At 47.8% G+C, this 15,601-nt stretch overlaps 1 protein-coding gene across 1 annotated transcript in view; it reads left to right on the top strand.

Annotated features, from left to right (window-relative positions):
- Nucleotides 1–15,601, top strand: part of LOC148220058 (uncharacterized) — a 56,498-nt gene that overhangs the window by 37,340 nt on the left and 3,557 nt on the right. The window lies entirely within an intron of this gene.

Raw genomic sequence — 15,601 nt, 5'->3', positions numbered from 1 at the left:
AGATTTGAAGGCTTTGAAGCCCTCTGGGATTAATACCTCCTGCAACAGAGGGAAAAGAGAACCTTTGGCAATCAGAACAAACATCGATAATTGCTGAAGCTTGAGCTTTAGTAATGCCAAAGTGTCGAATCAAAGCAGCAGCATTCTGACGAAAAAATGAATGACTTTATTTAGCTTGCTCCATCTTATTAGGTAGGACAGAATTAAGTACAGGCATTCCTAAGACATAAGTCTGCCTATTCCCTTCAGCCAAAAATGATCGAAGGTGTGTATGTGATTGAATATGCATAACAAAATAAGGAGATTTTCTGTTTTCTAAGGAAAAAACAAGACATTGGGACCAATAAGAGTTGTGAATTTTCAACCTCTTACAAAACTGATTATTCATCTCTCATCACAATTCCTGCAACATAAGCTGAATCTGTTACCAAATTAAAGGGATCAGAATATTTTCGAAAAGCTCTGACAACTGCAGCTAGTTCAATAATTTGAGGAGACTCTTCAACTGTGGACACATCTGATTTCCAAGTACCAGATGAGGGATCTTTCCATACAACGTCTGATTTATGAGAGCGACCAGAACCATCTGTAAATACTGTTAAAGCTTTAAGTGGAACCTCACTTCTCTTTGGGTTTTCTATCACGTGAAATAAAAGCTTTAAAAGCTTATGTTCTGGAGGGTGTATTGAAATTTGCCCGCTGAATTCAGCAAAGGCCATTTGAATAGCCTCAGATTCCTGAAATATCCAATCCAAATAAAAGGTGGTAATAGGCATGTAAATTATGGAGAAATACACCCCTGCCAAAGAAGTGAGTCTCTGTTGGGCCTCAATAATCAGTTGTGCCATCATTTCATGTTCAGTACTGATGGTTTTGGTCGCTTGGTGTGTGTCTTAGTGTCCTAGTGTGATGTTATGGTGTTTCTATCTCCAATCATGTGTTCTGTTTATGCTTGGTATTATGTCTTGTGCTTTCAGGACTGAATCGGAAAGTGAAGGTTTATTTTGTCTTGTTATCGAGCTGGCTCACCTCCCCGATGGTCTGTGTTTAGGAGAGGCTTTGCTTTGCTTGCTGCTCGCTTAGCTTTGCTTGTTTTGCTCGCTTTGCTTTGCTTGAAACTGAATACAGTCTGAACCTGTTCCGGACAAGGACCTGGGAAACACCTAGAAACACCGGGAGTCTGCATTTTGTGATCTGCAGCAGTCATGCCCCAGCGCCAGAGACTGATAACTGGGCGACCACTCGCCGGAGAGACTTTCTGAGTTTGTCATCTATTCAGAACGGTGAAAGAGTTTTTTGTCAGCTGGTGTTGGTTTTTTTTTGTGCTGGGTAGTGGTTTCGCTTGTTAAATAAACAGGTTTTTTTTCCAGTCCTCTCTGAGGAAATTCTTCCCGAACCTGGTAGTGGGGGGAGGAGTCGTGGGGGTTTGCTTTCTGGGGGCTCCTTCTGGAGGTTTTCCCCCAAAATTTGCCCTAAACCAGGACAAATATTTTGGCTTCCAATTCGTGGCTTGAGAAAGTGGAAAAAACCCTGTTCTAATAATATTTTGGTTCCAATTACTTTGTGTTGACATAGAGCAGTTACTGGCTATATTGTTTCAATTCATAATGTCTTTGATGATGATGATGATGCAGGAGAAGGACCCTCAAAGCCTCCTGACATAAAACCAGGAGTCAAAGCAACTGGTACAAGATCAGAGGCCAATATTGAGTCCTTTTCCCTAAAGAACCTCCATGGCCTAAGAAAGGATTACACCTGACAACATGATGAGTCTATAATTAGTTGGTTGGTCCGTCTTTGGGATGCTGCAGGGGAGGCTACAATTCTGGACGGCACTGAAGACAGGCATTTGGGATCCCTGTCACATGATCCTGTCATTGACCAAGGAATGATGAGGGGGCCTAACCCTCACAGCCTCTGGACACGGGTCCTGGACAGTGTAGCACAAAGATACCTGTGTGCAGACGATCTTTATATGCAGCAGATCCAGTGGAAGACGATAGAACAAGGGATCCAATGCCTGAGAGAAATGGCAGTGGCAGACATTATCTTCTCAGATGACACAACAACTAGGAATCCGGACTTGGTACCATGTACATCTGTGATGTGGCGAAAACTTGTACGACTTGGGCCACATGAATATGCTTCTTCTTTAGCAATAATGAAGCCGGGTGAGAGGGATGAGACCGTGCTCAATATGGCGAAGAAGCTCCGAGCATATGCAGATGCTGTGCATGGCCCAACACATGCCAGAATCACAGCAGTGGAAACACGTCTGCAGAAATTAGAAGACAAGATAGAGGAGAATCATAAGAGACTCAGGGAGGAGATTAAAGAGGATCTGCTCCAAATCTCGGCAGTACAAATTAGAGGCCCTGGTATCCAACGCAGACATTCCCCCGATGGGGAGAGAAGGTACACCCCACGTGCTCAGCTGTGGTTCTTCCTACGTGATTGCAGAGAAAACATGAGGAGATGGGACGGAAAATCTACTGCTGCGCTGGCACAACGGGTGCGTGAATTGAAGGAAGGCAAGACTCAAAGAGGAAGTTCCACCAAAAGGAGAGCAGCTCCAGTTTCCCGTAGCCAAGCTGCCAAGTATGATAATGATGATGATATGTCCGATCCCCTTGAAGGGACCTCTAAGACATATGCCCAAGGAAAGAAGGATAACCAGGCTTAGAGGGGCCCTGCCTCTAGCCAGGGAGAGGAGAGGGAAAATCGTGTTTTCTGGACTGTGTGGATTCGTTGGCCTGGCACATCAGAAACACAAAAATATAAAGCTTGGGTTGATACTGGTGCCCAGTGCACATTAGTCCCATCAAGATATGTGGGGGCAGAATCTGTCTCTATCACTGGCGTGACAGGTGGATCACAGGACTTTACCTTGGTGGAAGCTGATGTGAACTTGACTGGACATGAATGGAAAAATCAACCTATTGTGACTGGCCCAGAGGCCCCATGCATTTTGGGCATAGATTACCTCCAAAGGGGGTATTTTAAAGACCCAAAAGGACACAGGTGAGCATTTGGGATAGCAGCTGTGGTGACAGAGTGTGGCTTTGGCCTGGCTGAGACTTTCACCCTAGTTCCCGACTAGCTCAGATGTTAGGATGAAGCCTCAGGGATCTGCCACATGAATGTGAATAAAAGATAACAAAAGAGGCTCTTCCCCCCTCGGGAGAGTCTGAGGTTTATTTCTTGTGGTCCTCCAGGAGCGAAAAGAGAGCGAGGTAAGGGGGCATAGGTCTTTTCTAGGGTCTGAAAGGGGGGGGGGCAGGAAGAAATTGGATCTCAGCCAACTAGGTATGGCCAGAGGGGGGAGGGACCAGGCGACAGGGGGGAGGGACCAGGCGACAGGACATTGCAGGGGTCACGGAATCTACCATTTCCAATACATCTAGGGAGTTACAACATATCCCCCTTTTTTGTTTAACAAAGTTGAAAGAAGGATATTAGGTTCATCTTGATTCAAATTATGATTCTGCCCACCACTTGCAGTTGGTGGGAGAGTTAGATTGTTCTAGGTTTTTCATCTTTATGTGATTGACTACTGAGGTAGAAGGAATGAGACCATTAATAGCCTTGAAAATCAAGTGACGTAGGATCCTGAACGCCATTATTACAAGGAAAAGAATAATAAAAATTTACATAATTGTTTTAACTATAGATGTCTATTACCCTGTGAGTCCCCAGCCCTTGAACAGTTCATTGAACCAATCTTCAGATTCTTGCTTCACTTGTCCGATCAAGCGGTTCATGCTTCGGAGGGTAGCATGGATCTTGGGAGCTCTCGAGGTCAGGTTCATGCAGCAAAGTCCTTCAAATTTCTGGCACTCATGTCCATGCAGCAGTAGGAGAAAATGTATAGCAGCACGATTTTGTAGTGTGGCCTGCCTGGTAATTTCCTCGTCTTCTAGGAGGGAGCTGATTGCGGTGGATGTTAAGTTTGCCTGTTTGACTACCCAACACTCTAGGTGGCCCAATTCGCCTAGAGCTTTAGCTGCTGCAACCCACGGAAGAAACAGGGACACAGCAATTCTTTTGGACTTGGCCCAATGGAAAATTTCAGAATTACAGTTTGGGTCCATATTGTCTGCACTTCGTTTTTGGATTTTATTACCCGATTTGGTTTTGTGCATCCAATCGTTAATTAAGGATTCGTTGGGTGCCAACAGGGACAACCGCCTGAAGGTGCATGGCCATCCTAAGAGCCGAGAAGGGATCCCTGCCCATGCCCAATCTCCACAAATCAAGAACAATCCCCTAGGAAGGCTTTTGGGGCTTAAGTGAGTTGGGGTGTCAGCTGCAATATGGTTTATAATATTACACCACCTTTTGGCAGTGAATTCCTCACGATATTGCATTATGTTGTGGAACTCTTTTAAGCTAGAAGGTTTTGGGACAATCCTAAAATGAATGCAATATTGTGCTGGGTAGGAACCTAACAGCTCTAATTCTTGGGGTTCCTGGGCTCCTTTGGGCAAACTTGGCAGCAACTCCTCTATGGGGTTCTTACTCATTACTGCTTGCTGCCTACGATTTTTGTATGATGAAATGGTGTGTGACTCAGGAAGTTCCTTGGGCATCTGTATTTCAAAGCTGGCTGAATATTCTCCAGCCTTCAATGGGATTCCTACGAGGCAGGTGGACATAGGGTTTGTTGTTGCTGCTGTGGACAGACATATGTTTTCCTGTTGGAGTGTCTATGCCAAGGTCACCCAGATGTTTTGACGTGGCTGAGGGAAGATCCATGCAGCTGCCAGATTGTTCAGTGTTAACAAGAAGACAACTTGGATGGGGTTCATCACAGGACTGAGAGGAGGGAAGGTTTTTTCAAAAAGGAAAGACAAACGTTACAAAACCTGTTAAAAGTCTCTATCTGCCGGAATGTCATCCTCTATGAGGATTTCCTTTCCCTTTTTTCCGGCGGCATCTTCTTTTTGAAACCACAGCCACCTGCTCCTCGTCCCCCTCAGTTGGAGCAGGATGTTTGGGGACATACAGTTTCACCCACTTTTGGGGAATCCACCGAGGGCTTGAGGGAGTGGATCTGCACGCATAGCCACATCCCCAGGTAACGAGCTCATAGGGACCTTTGATTTCCCAGGTTTCTGGGTCCCTAATCAAGACTGGAGGATCTTGGGATAACTTGAACTGTTTCCCACTGTTAAAGTGACGTACCACAGGGGGACTCATGTTCTCAAATGAACAATTCAGGAAATTGATAGTAAACATGGCTTTGCAGAGCTTCTGCTGTGGAGACATCCACGCTGTTGAACTGCTCTGTTTAGCCAAGACCTGCTTGAGCGTCTGATTGGCTTGCTCAACTACACCTTGGCCAGTGGGGGAGTAGGAAGTGCCAGTTTTATGTTCCACTCCCCACTGCTGGATGAATTCCAGGAACTCCTTGGACACATACGCTGGGCCCTGGTCAGTTTTGATTTCCCTAGGGATCCCCAACACTGAAAAGGCTTGCACTAGGTGCTGTTTGGTGTGCATTGCCCTTTTTCCATCATGGGCAGAGGCATAGACTGCACCTGAATATGTGTCAATGCTTACATGAACATATTTGAGCCAACCAAAACTAGGAATGTGTGTGATGTCAGTCTGCCATACCTCACAACTGCTAAGACCTCGGGGGTTAACCCCCACACCCATTGATGGCATGGTCTGGAGGTGACAGTTGGGACAGGTGGCCACAATGGCTGGAGCCTGACTCCTTATAAGCTGGAAATGACGCATCAGACCTGGCGCATTCTGATGATACTGCTGGTGGCTCAGCTTTGCCTGTTGGAAGATGTCAGGGAGGAGTGCTTGTTCTGCTGGGGTTGCAAGGGAGTCTGCCTGACAGTTCCCTTCTGCAATTTCGCCTGGCAAATCTGTGTGTGACCTCACATGCATCACATAGAACGGATGTTCTCTATGAGAAATCAAATAAATTAGTTTGGAAAGCAACCTGAAAAGCTGCTCATTCTCGATGTCTCTGAGCACTGCCTGCTACGCCCTGGACACTACCCCCTCTACATAGGCTGTGTCTGTTACCAAGTTGATTGGCTCTGAGAAATTCTCAAAGGCTCTCACGACTGCTGCCAGTTCAGCTACCTGGGGTGCTCCCTCCACAAACTCAACATCAGCTTCCCAATGCTGAGTCTGGGAATTTTCCAAGTCATCACCGACTTGTGGGAAGCCCCGGATTCATCCGTGAACACTGTGAGAGCTTTGAGTGGTCTCTGACTCCTCTTCTTACAAGGAATGAGGTGGAATTCCTCATTAAACAGCTTGTGAGACGGGGCATGGATTGATATTTGTCCTCTATAGCTGTCCAGACATAATTGGAGACTGGCATTGCTCTGGAGCAAATGCTCAAAAATCTCTTTAGTCAATCTCTCAAGAGAGTTCCTCCCCTCCTCAGACAGTTTAACTGGGAGGTGAATACATGTGAAGTCATGTGATAGGTTGACTTGGGAAGAAGAATCTCAGAGAGAGGTTTTCTCTAAGAGAATTTCCTCTGTGGGGGTTGGGACACCTGCAACAGCCAATTAGAGAAAGTTAGTTCACTCCGTGAACACACATTTTGAAGGAGGTAATCCGGAACTGGGTCTCTTTGTCTTTCTGGCGGCTGAGCAGGTAACACCAACCCGAGCTTCCCCCTCCCCCATGCGGGGGGAGGGGGAGGCTCAGGAGGTCACTTGGGCCCCGTTTGCAAAAGAGGTGACCCAATGGCCGGGGGGAGAATAAGTTCTGTGATAAGACCTTCACAGCTTCCTCCTCCACAGGCCTGCGGCTCTGGCGTGGGGGGGGGGGCCCAGCTCCTGCTGCTGTCGGACAGGCCGGGCCTGCCCAGGTGGCCATGAGCAGTGTGGGGCTGCAGCCCAGCCCCAGAAAGGCTGATTAACACCTCAGCTACCCCCCCCGCGCAGCCTGAGCCTGGCCCAACTTTTGTAGTTGTGCTAAACTTTAGCTATTTAGTGCTCAGATAAGATTTGCAAAGCCTCCAGCCTTTCCTTCGAATATGAAAGGGAATAAGAAGATTTCTGAAGTCAGTAACGTAAGAGCTAAGTTTTTTAGATGGAAGGAGAATGAGAAGATGCTGAAATGATGGAAAATCTTTTTTGTAAAATTGTAGGGATAAACTGATGCACTGAATATTCCTATAAACCATGGAAAAAGACATGGGGGGATGGAAATGTTCCATTTAATAGATGATTTGACCAAAGAGCACCTGTGTTGAAAATTTCTGCCCTGAGAAAATAAAGGGATTTCAGTTTCCTGAAGATGAAGCCTGAGCAGAAAGAAAGGAGATGGAGAGAACCTTTGCTGTCAAACATTTCATTCTTAAAAGTAATACCCCATGAAACAGACATGGCCCACATCTACAACTTTGGGATGGCTGTGGAGTTGGGAGGAGTGTCACGATTGCAGGTTCCCGGGCGGATGCAAATCGTGAAAAATGAAACCACAAGAGAACTGTCTTCTTCTTTCTTGTGGAAAAATCCCTACAGCTTTCAATAAAAAGAGGCTTCTCTCTCCGGAAGTGAACTGAAAAAGACTAATTGGCGACTGACCGAAGTATTTGTTATATGTTTGTTTTGTTGTTATGAAGGTTGGGAGAGGGAGGGAAGGAGTGATCTGAAAAATCTTATTCTGAATTTTTTTTCCTTTCTCGTTGTTTGTGTAGTTAATAAATTTTCTTTTATACTCTCAAATTTTAGGCCTGCCTTGCTCTTTTGCTCCTGGTTCTATCTCACAACAGAAAAAATAAGTTTATTTAAATTGGCAACTCAAAACGAAGACATTAATTTGGTGCATTGGCCGGGAAACCAAAATTAAACCAAGACAAGTCACAACCAGCCAGTTCATACAGTCTCATCCTTGCTTTCCGAATCAGCTGAGCTATCAGCTCTTGTGGCTTAGTGATGGTTTTGGATCTTTGGTGGGAGAGGAAGACCCACTCTATGATTAAGAGTGACTCTTTCTGCCCCTCAATCCATTGGAATATCAACCCGTCTAAGTGTGGCAGTTTTCCTAGGACAATGAATTCAAAGGGCAGCTCGGGCTGGTAATGATGAGCTTGCCTCTCTCCTAAAGCCTTCTGTACCTTTTCGATCGCAGTCTTTGCCTCTGGGGTCAGTTCCCTGGGAGAAACCAGCTCTCTCTTCCCATTCAATAAATTGAAGAGAGGTTCTAGGTCCTCATTAGTGAGGCCTAGCCAGGGCCTGACCCAATTCAAAGACCCACACAGGGAATGGAGATCTGCTAAGGTTTTTGGATTACATTTCCAATTTCTGTGGAACAATGGTCCATGCAGTAATTTCCAAGCCCAGGTACTTGCAAGGTGGCATCCTTTGGACTTTGTCCTCCTGCAATTGAAATCCAGCAGAGGTTAAAACCTTAACCACTAGGTCAAGTGTGTCTTGGAGTAGAGAGTTATCAGGGGCACACACAAGCACATTATCCATGTAATGCAAGATGATGGCCTCCTTTCTCTGGGCACGCACCTGGGACAGCAATGAGGCCACATGCCACTGGCAGATGGAAAGACTACATTTCAATCCCTGCGGCAAAATTTTCCAGTGGTAGCACTTCATTGAGGCTTCTCGATTGATGGTAGGAACCAAGAAGGCGAACCGTGGGGTATCCTCTGGGTGTAGGGGAATGTGGAAGAAACAGTCCTTGATGTCTAGAACAGCCAATTGCCAATCTCGGGGAAGCATCGTTGGGGAAGACATCCCAGGTTGGAGTGACCCCATGTCCTCAATCACTTTGTTTATTTCCCGGAGGTCATGGAGCAGCCTCCACTTGTCCTTCCCCGGCTTCTTTATCACAAAGACCGGAAAATTCCACGGACTTGTGGTCTCTTCTAGGTGGCCTTTGGCCAATTGCTCCTCCACAAGCTCTTCAAGCGCCTTGAGCTTCTCCTTACTCATTGAACACTGTGCTACCCACTTTGGGGTATCATCTAGCCATTTCAATTTTTGGGTAGGGCTCTCTGCAGTGGCCACCTCTAAAAATCCCAAGGAGTCTTAGGAATAATCAATTTCACTCCCCACTGGGACATGGTGTCTCTCCCCCTTAGAGGGCATTTATATTCTGTAACAAATGGATGGATGCTAGCCAATTTTCCATCCAGCCCTTCAATTTGCATGATGCTTTTTGATATTTTTGCCAATTTGACCCCTCCTACACCTTGGATTTTGCCCACCACAGGTTGTAATTCCCAATGTGACGGCCACATCCTCTCAGGTATGATAATCACATCCGTGCCTGTGTTCAGTACCCCCACCACATGGAGGTGGTCTGATCCACGGGTTAGGTTGCATGCCAGAGAAGGTTTGTCCTCACCCACCACTTCTGCCCAGTAGACTTCAGGTGATTTTCCATCTACTGGGACCTCCGCTGGAACGGGAATGGCCTGGGCCAGGATTTGTCCCTAGACCAGGTAATATGGTGCTAGAGGACATCGTGCCAGGAGGATGAGGCCGGTTATGCTTCCCTTGATGGTCATGGGAGCTACCTCAATCTCTATGGGTATGTGTGCTGTATCCCTGACAACAAAGTACTCACTGTCCAGTTTCATGTGGTTTAACGTCACGTCCTGTGTGCTGTTAGGTAGATCCACTGTAATGACTGTCCAATCAGGTGACCTGAAATGAAAGCCTTTGGTAGTCACTAGCCTAAAACGGCCTAGTAGCTTCCAAACCTTGTTAATTGAACATTTAACATTTTGATTGTCCTGCATTCCCACACCCTCTATTCCATCCTCCCCTTTTTTTTTTTTTAAGAGAGAGTCTTTTGCCAGTGTGGAGCCCGCAGTATTTATAGCCTAGTGCGTAATTGTGTTAATGGCGGGTGCGCGCTGTAGTTCTAGTTTTTTTGTTTGTTGGTCTTCTTCTGTTTCTGGTTGTGTGGACAGTCTCTGGCGAAGTGTCCTGGCTTCTTGCACTGGAAGCAGATGATGTGCTGCAGCTGCTCTGGTGACATTGGTTGCTTCTTTGCTCCTGGTGTCACAGCTGCCATGGTCTTTGGGTGTGCCAGTCCTGGATTTCTCTCGTGTCCACTGAGCAGTTCTGCTTTCCTGGTGCAGGGTTCTATCATCTGTGCTACGCTAGGTGCTGGTTCGAGGGGAAGGCTAAGGATAACCCTGTGGCAGGTTTCATTAGCATTCCTCTGAGCCATCTCCTTAATCAATTGGTCTTGTACCACCGGATCAAGCACCTGTCTTTCCACTTGCACACGAAGGCGATCTACAAACTGTAAGAAATTCTCAGAAGCAAACTGTTTAATGTTAACATAACTACCCTTGGCATCTACTGTTGGTAATTGATTAAAAGCCTTTTCTGCAACTTTGCATATTTTTTCTCGGACAGACTTGGATAATAGTCTGGTTTGTTTTTCAGGGCAATGCCAATCCCCTTCCCCACATAGGTGTTCATATGTTATGTCATTATCATCAGCATCTTTTGCATCATCTGAGCTTTGTAAAAGCTCTTGTAAAAGCACTTTCAAAGATCTTTTCCACGGGCTTTCCCATAGATCATATTCTGAGGGAGTTAACAGACATCGGAAAAGATCCTTGATATCATATGGAACCAGATCGTTTGCACTAAAGGTGGCTCTCATCATGCCTTTAAAGATTTCACTATTTCTGCCAAATTCTCTCTGTACTTTACAAATTTCCTTTTTATCTTGATAGGACAAAGGCGGATAACTTCTCTTGCTCTTTCTCCTACCGAGATAAACCACGGGAGCAACTGATGGTATATATTCTCCCAGGTGTTGACTTCCAGGGATGGGCACCCCCCCCCCCCACCGGGCCAGGGAGGCTGCCCACTCTCCCCCACCACAGGGACCCCATCCGTCCCGCAGGGGCTGTGAACTGATCCCACCCCCATCCCCACCGGCACTGAACCCATCAGGGGCTCCACTTCCCCCCCCCCCCCCCCCCCCCCGCAGTAGCTTGGAGGGCAGGCATGTGAATCCGGAGCAGGGGTGTGGTGGTGGGATCCAGGGTTGCAACATGTGTTGGTGGGGTTGCAGGGTGCCGTCATGCAGGGCAGGCTCTTGGAGGAGGGAGGGGGCAAGGCAGCCGGGGGCAGGGATGGGTTATGGGATGGGAAAGGGCTAGGGTCAGGGACCAGAGGGTAAAGGGGATTGCGGGATGATGGAGAAAACGTGGCTGCCACCATATGGGACCCCCCCCCCCCACTCGCTCTGCAGTGCCCTGGGGGCAAGCCACATGGCCAGAGCTATCTTGGACCTTGTCCCTGGCCCCTTCAGGCTTAGCCACGTGGCCGTTGCCCTGAAGGGAAGGGAAGTCACTTCTATAGCTTTCGGAACACTGCTCCGAAGGAAAAACATTTGGGAGGGAAGGGTACAAGGAAGGAGGGCTGACAATTTTCGAAAAATCATCAGACCCAGGATACTGGGGAGGACTCAGGGGCCCTGAGCAGCTACGGCTGTGCCGGGTGCCCTGCATCTCCCGGGGAGACCCGTGGGTCCCCTCCAGTTCCAGGTTATAGGGTTTTGGGGAAAGGGAAGGTGAATCCGAACTGTTTTGCTGCTGCTGCCTGTTGTTTTCTGTCTGAATTAAAAGTTTCCAAATTTGTAAGAATATCGGGAGTAATACAGAAGCTGTTTTATCTCCATTTTCCACTTTTAAAGTTAATAAATCCCCTATTTCGTCCCAAAATGAAATCGAATTTATATTTTTTAATCCAAGGTTTGATTGCTCAACAGACAGCCAGCTTGTAAAACTTGCTAATCTTTTCTTAGATATTAAAACATTTCCTGAACTTAATATTTCCCTGAGTTGGGAACTAAAACTCTTTTGTAGGGCAGACTGCTGGAAGTCCATGATGTTTAGTAGCAATCTGTCACTATATCTACCCCTCTACAGTTAAAACACAGGAAAAAGAGTCAGTTGTTAAAATTATAGCACGGCTTTCAGGCTTTGCCGGCCGCGAATCTGATGTTAATTCCACTGCTTTTGTCAGCAAGACCCACGCTGTGCCGGAGCAGCTTTTGGGACCGATCCAACCAAGTGGAGCCGCAAAAAGCCGCAAAAAGCCGTAAAAACCCTGTGCCGCCGCTTTGAAACCGATCAAAGCCTGCCGTGCCAAGCTGTGTCTGAGCCCCCCCCAGCCTGTGCACCACGCCCCACACACGTTGTGCGAATCGAGTGCCCTCCGGGTCGCCGAGCAGCTCACACCCCATGCACACTCTCACGCAGCTGCCTCTTGTCGGGAGAAGCACTGCCCTGGCTAAATGCCACAGGTGAGACCCCCCCCGCGGAGCTCCGGGAACTTACCCACCGTGATAGAGGGTTACACTCATCCTTTATCTAGCAGGCATAGGCTTCTATGTAACTATAGTGGGTCTCCGTCCAGAACCGACCTGCCTGGGCTAATGACAGGCTCCCGGTTAGTCCTTAAAGTCTCCGAACTGCACAAAATGCAGCTCAAAGAAATTTAAGGTAGTTGATCAGCTCAAAGGCTTATTGAATCCCGAAAATGGGAGTCACAGCTGGTCGTGGGGTGCTCTGTAGAGACCAACCAAGTGAGCGCCAACTGTGGCTTTGGCCCGGCTGAGACTTTCACCCTTGTTCTCAACTAGCTCAGATGTTAGGATGAAGCCTCAGGGATCCGCCAAATGAACGTGAATAAAAGATAACAAAAGAGGCTCTTTCCCCCCTCGGGAGAGTCTGAGGTTTATTTCTTGTGGTCCTCCAGGAGCGAAAAGAGAGCGAGGTAAGGGGGCATAGGTCTTTTTTAGGGTCTGAAAGGGGGGGGGGTGGAAAGAAATTGGATCTCGGCCAACTAGGTATGGCCAGAGGGGGGAGGGACCAGGCGACAGGACATTGCAGGGGTCACAGAATCTACCATTTCCAATACATCTAGGGAGTTACAACAACACAGGGCATCCAGCAATTGAACACCTTGCCTGGACTGTCCGAGAATCCAACTACAGTAGGACTTGTGAAGGGAGAAGAGCAAAAGGTACCAATTGCCACTTCAACAGTGCATCGCCGACAATACAGAACAACTCGAGATGCTGTGGTTCCCATCCACAAAATGATCTGAGAGCTGGAGAGCCAAGGGGTGGTCAGCAAAATTCACTCACCCTTCAACAGCCCCATCTGGCCTGTGCGTAAATCTGAAGGAGAATGGAGATTGACGGTGGACTATGGCGCATTAAATGAAGTGACTCCACCACTGAGTGCTGCTGTGCCAGACATGATGGAACTCCAGTAAGAGCTGGAGTCCAAGGCAGCCAAGTGGTATGCCACTATCGATATTGCCAATGCATTTTTCTCCGTTCCTCTGGCAGCAGAATGTAGGCCTCAGTTTGCCTTTACACGGAGGGGAGTGCAGTACACCTGGAATCGACTGCCCCAGGGGTGGAAGCACAGTCCTACCATCTGCCATGGACTGATCCAGACTACACTAGAAAAGGGTGAGGCTCCAGAACATTTACAATATATTGATGATATCATTGTGTGGGGAAACACAGCAGCAGAAGTGTTTGAGAAAGGAGAGAAAATCGTCCAAATCCTCCTGGAATCCGGCTTCGCCATCAAGAAGAGTAAAGTTAAGGGACCTGCTCGAGAGATCCAGTTCCTGGGAGTGAAGTGGCAAGATGGAGGGCGTCAGATTCTTACTGATGTCATCAACAAAATCACAGCTATGTCCCCACCAACCAACAAGAAGGAGACACAAACTTTCTTAGGCTCCATAGGTTTTCGGAGAATGCACATTCCTGAGTACAGTCAGATCGTGAGCCCTCTTTACCTGGTTACCCTCAAGAACGATTTCCATTGGGGCCCTGAGCAGCAACAAGCTTTTGCCCAGATCAAGCAGGAAATTGCTCATGCAGTAGCCCTTGGCCCAGTCAGGACAGGACCAGATGTGAGGAACGTGCTCTACCCTGCAGCCAGGAGTCATGGTTTGTCCTGGAGCCTGTGGCAGAAGGTGCCTGATGAGACTCAAGGCCGACCATTAGGATTTTGGAGTCAGAGCTACAGAGGGTCTGAAGCTAACTACACCCCAACAGAGAAGGAAATCTTGGCCGCCTACGAAGGAGTCCAAGCCACTTTGGAGGTGATTGGTACAGAAGCACAACTCCTGGCACCCTGACTACCGGTGCTGGGGTGGATGTTCAGAGGAAAGGTTCCCTCCACCCACCATGCCACCAGTGCTAAGTGGAGCAAGTGGATTGCCCTCATCACACAGAGCACCCGGACTGGAAAACTGAATCTCCCTGGGATTTTGGAAGTAATTACAAATTGGCCCGAAGGTGAAAGTTTTGGTGTCACAGATGAGGAACAAAAACCAGTGACATGGGCTGAAGAAGCTCCGCCATACAACCAACTGCCAGCAGAGGAAACAGGTTATGCTCTATTCACTGACGGTTCCTGTCGCATCGTAGGGATGAATCGGAGGTGGAAAGCAGCTGTATGGAGCCCCACATGAGGGGTCACAGAGGTCACTGAAGGAGAGGGTGGATCCAGTCAACTTGCTGAACTCAAAGCGGTTCAACTGGCCCTAGACATTGCCGAAAGAGAGAAGTGGCCAAAGCTTTATCTCTACACTGATTCATGGATAGTAGCCAATGCTCTGTGGGGATGGCTGGAGAGATGGAAAGAGGCCAACTGGCAGCATAGGGGAAAACCAATTTGGGCTGCTGAAGAGTGGAAAGACATTGCTACCCGGTTAAAGAAACTACCTGTGAAGGTTCGCCATGTAGATGCCCATGTCCCCAGAAGTAGAGCTAATGAAGAGCAGCAAAACAATCAGCAGGTAGATCAGGCTGCAAAGATAGGGGTGTCGAAGATAGACCTTGATTGGGAACACAAGGGAGAGTTGTTCCTAGCACGATGGGCCCATGATGCCTCAGGCTACCAGGGTAGAGATGCCACGAGTGGGCATGAGACCGAGGGGTGGATCTAACCATGGACAGTATTTCTCAGGTTATCCATGACTGTGAGACGTGTGCTGCCATCAAACAGGCCAAGCGGGTGAAGCCCCTCTGATATGGGGACGGTGGTCCAAGTACAATAATGGGGAGGCCTGGCAGATTGATTACATCACACTGCCCCAGACATGCCAAGGAAAGCGCTACGTGCTCACCATGGTAGAAGCCACCACTGGATGGTTGGAAACCTACCCTGTGTCTCATGCCACTGCTCGGAACACCATCCTGGGCCTTGAAAAGCAGGTCCTTTGGAGGCATGGTACCCCTGAGAGGATTGAGTCAGACAATGGGACTCATTTCAAGAATAGTCTTATCAACACCTGGGCTAAAAAACATGGCATTTTTGGGTGTACCATATCCCCTACCATGCACCAGCTGCAGATAAAGTGGAGAGGTAGAATGGACTGTTAAAAACCACCTTGAAAGCATTGTGTGGGGGATCTTTCAAAAACTGGGAGCAGCAGCGGTGCATGTCAGAGGTTTGTTAGGGAAGACAGTGTGGATCAATTCTGCCTCGAGTACAGACAAACCCATCTGTGGGATTGTCTTTGCTCAAGGACCATGTTGTACATGGTGGATAAAGGAGAGAGCTGGAACAACACGATGTGTACCCCAGGGAGATCTGATT

This window comes from Sturnus vulgaris, chromosome W (assembly GCF_052056855.1).
Source record: "Sturnus vulgaris isolate bStuVul1 chromosome W, bStuVul1.hap1, whole genome shotgun sequence".
Lineage (NCBI taxonomy): Eukaryota > Metazoa > Chordata > Aves > Passeriformes > Sturnidae > Sturnus > Sturnus vulgaris.
Note: the sequence above shows the minus strand (reverse complement) of the source record. Positions and strands in the feature narration are given on the sequence as shown.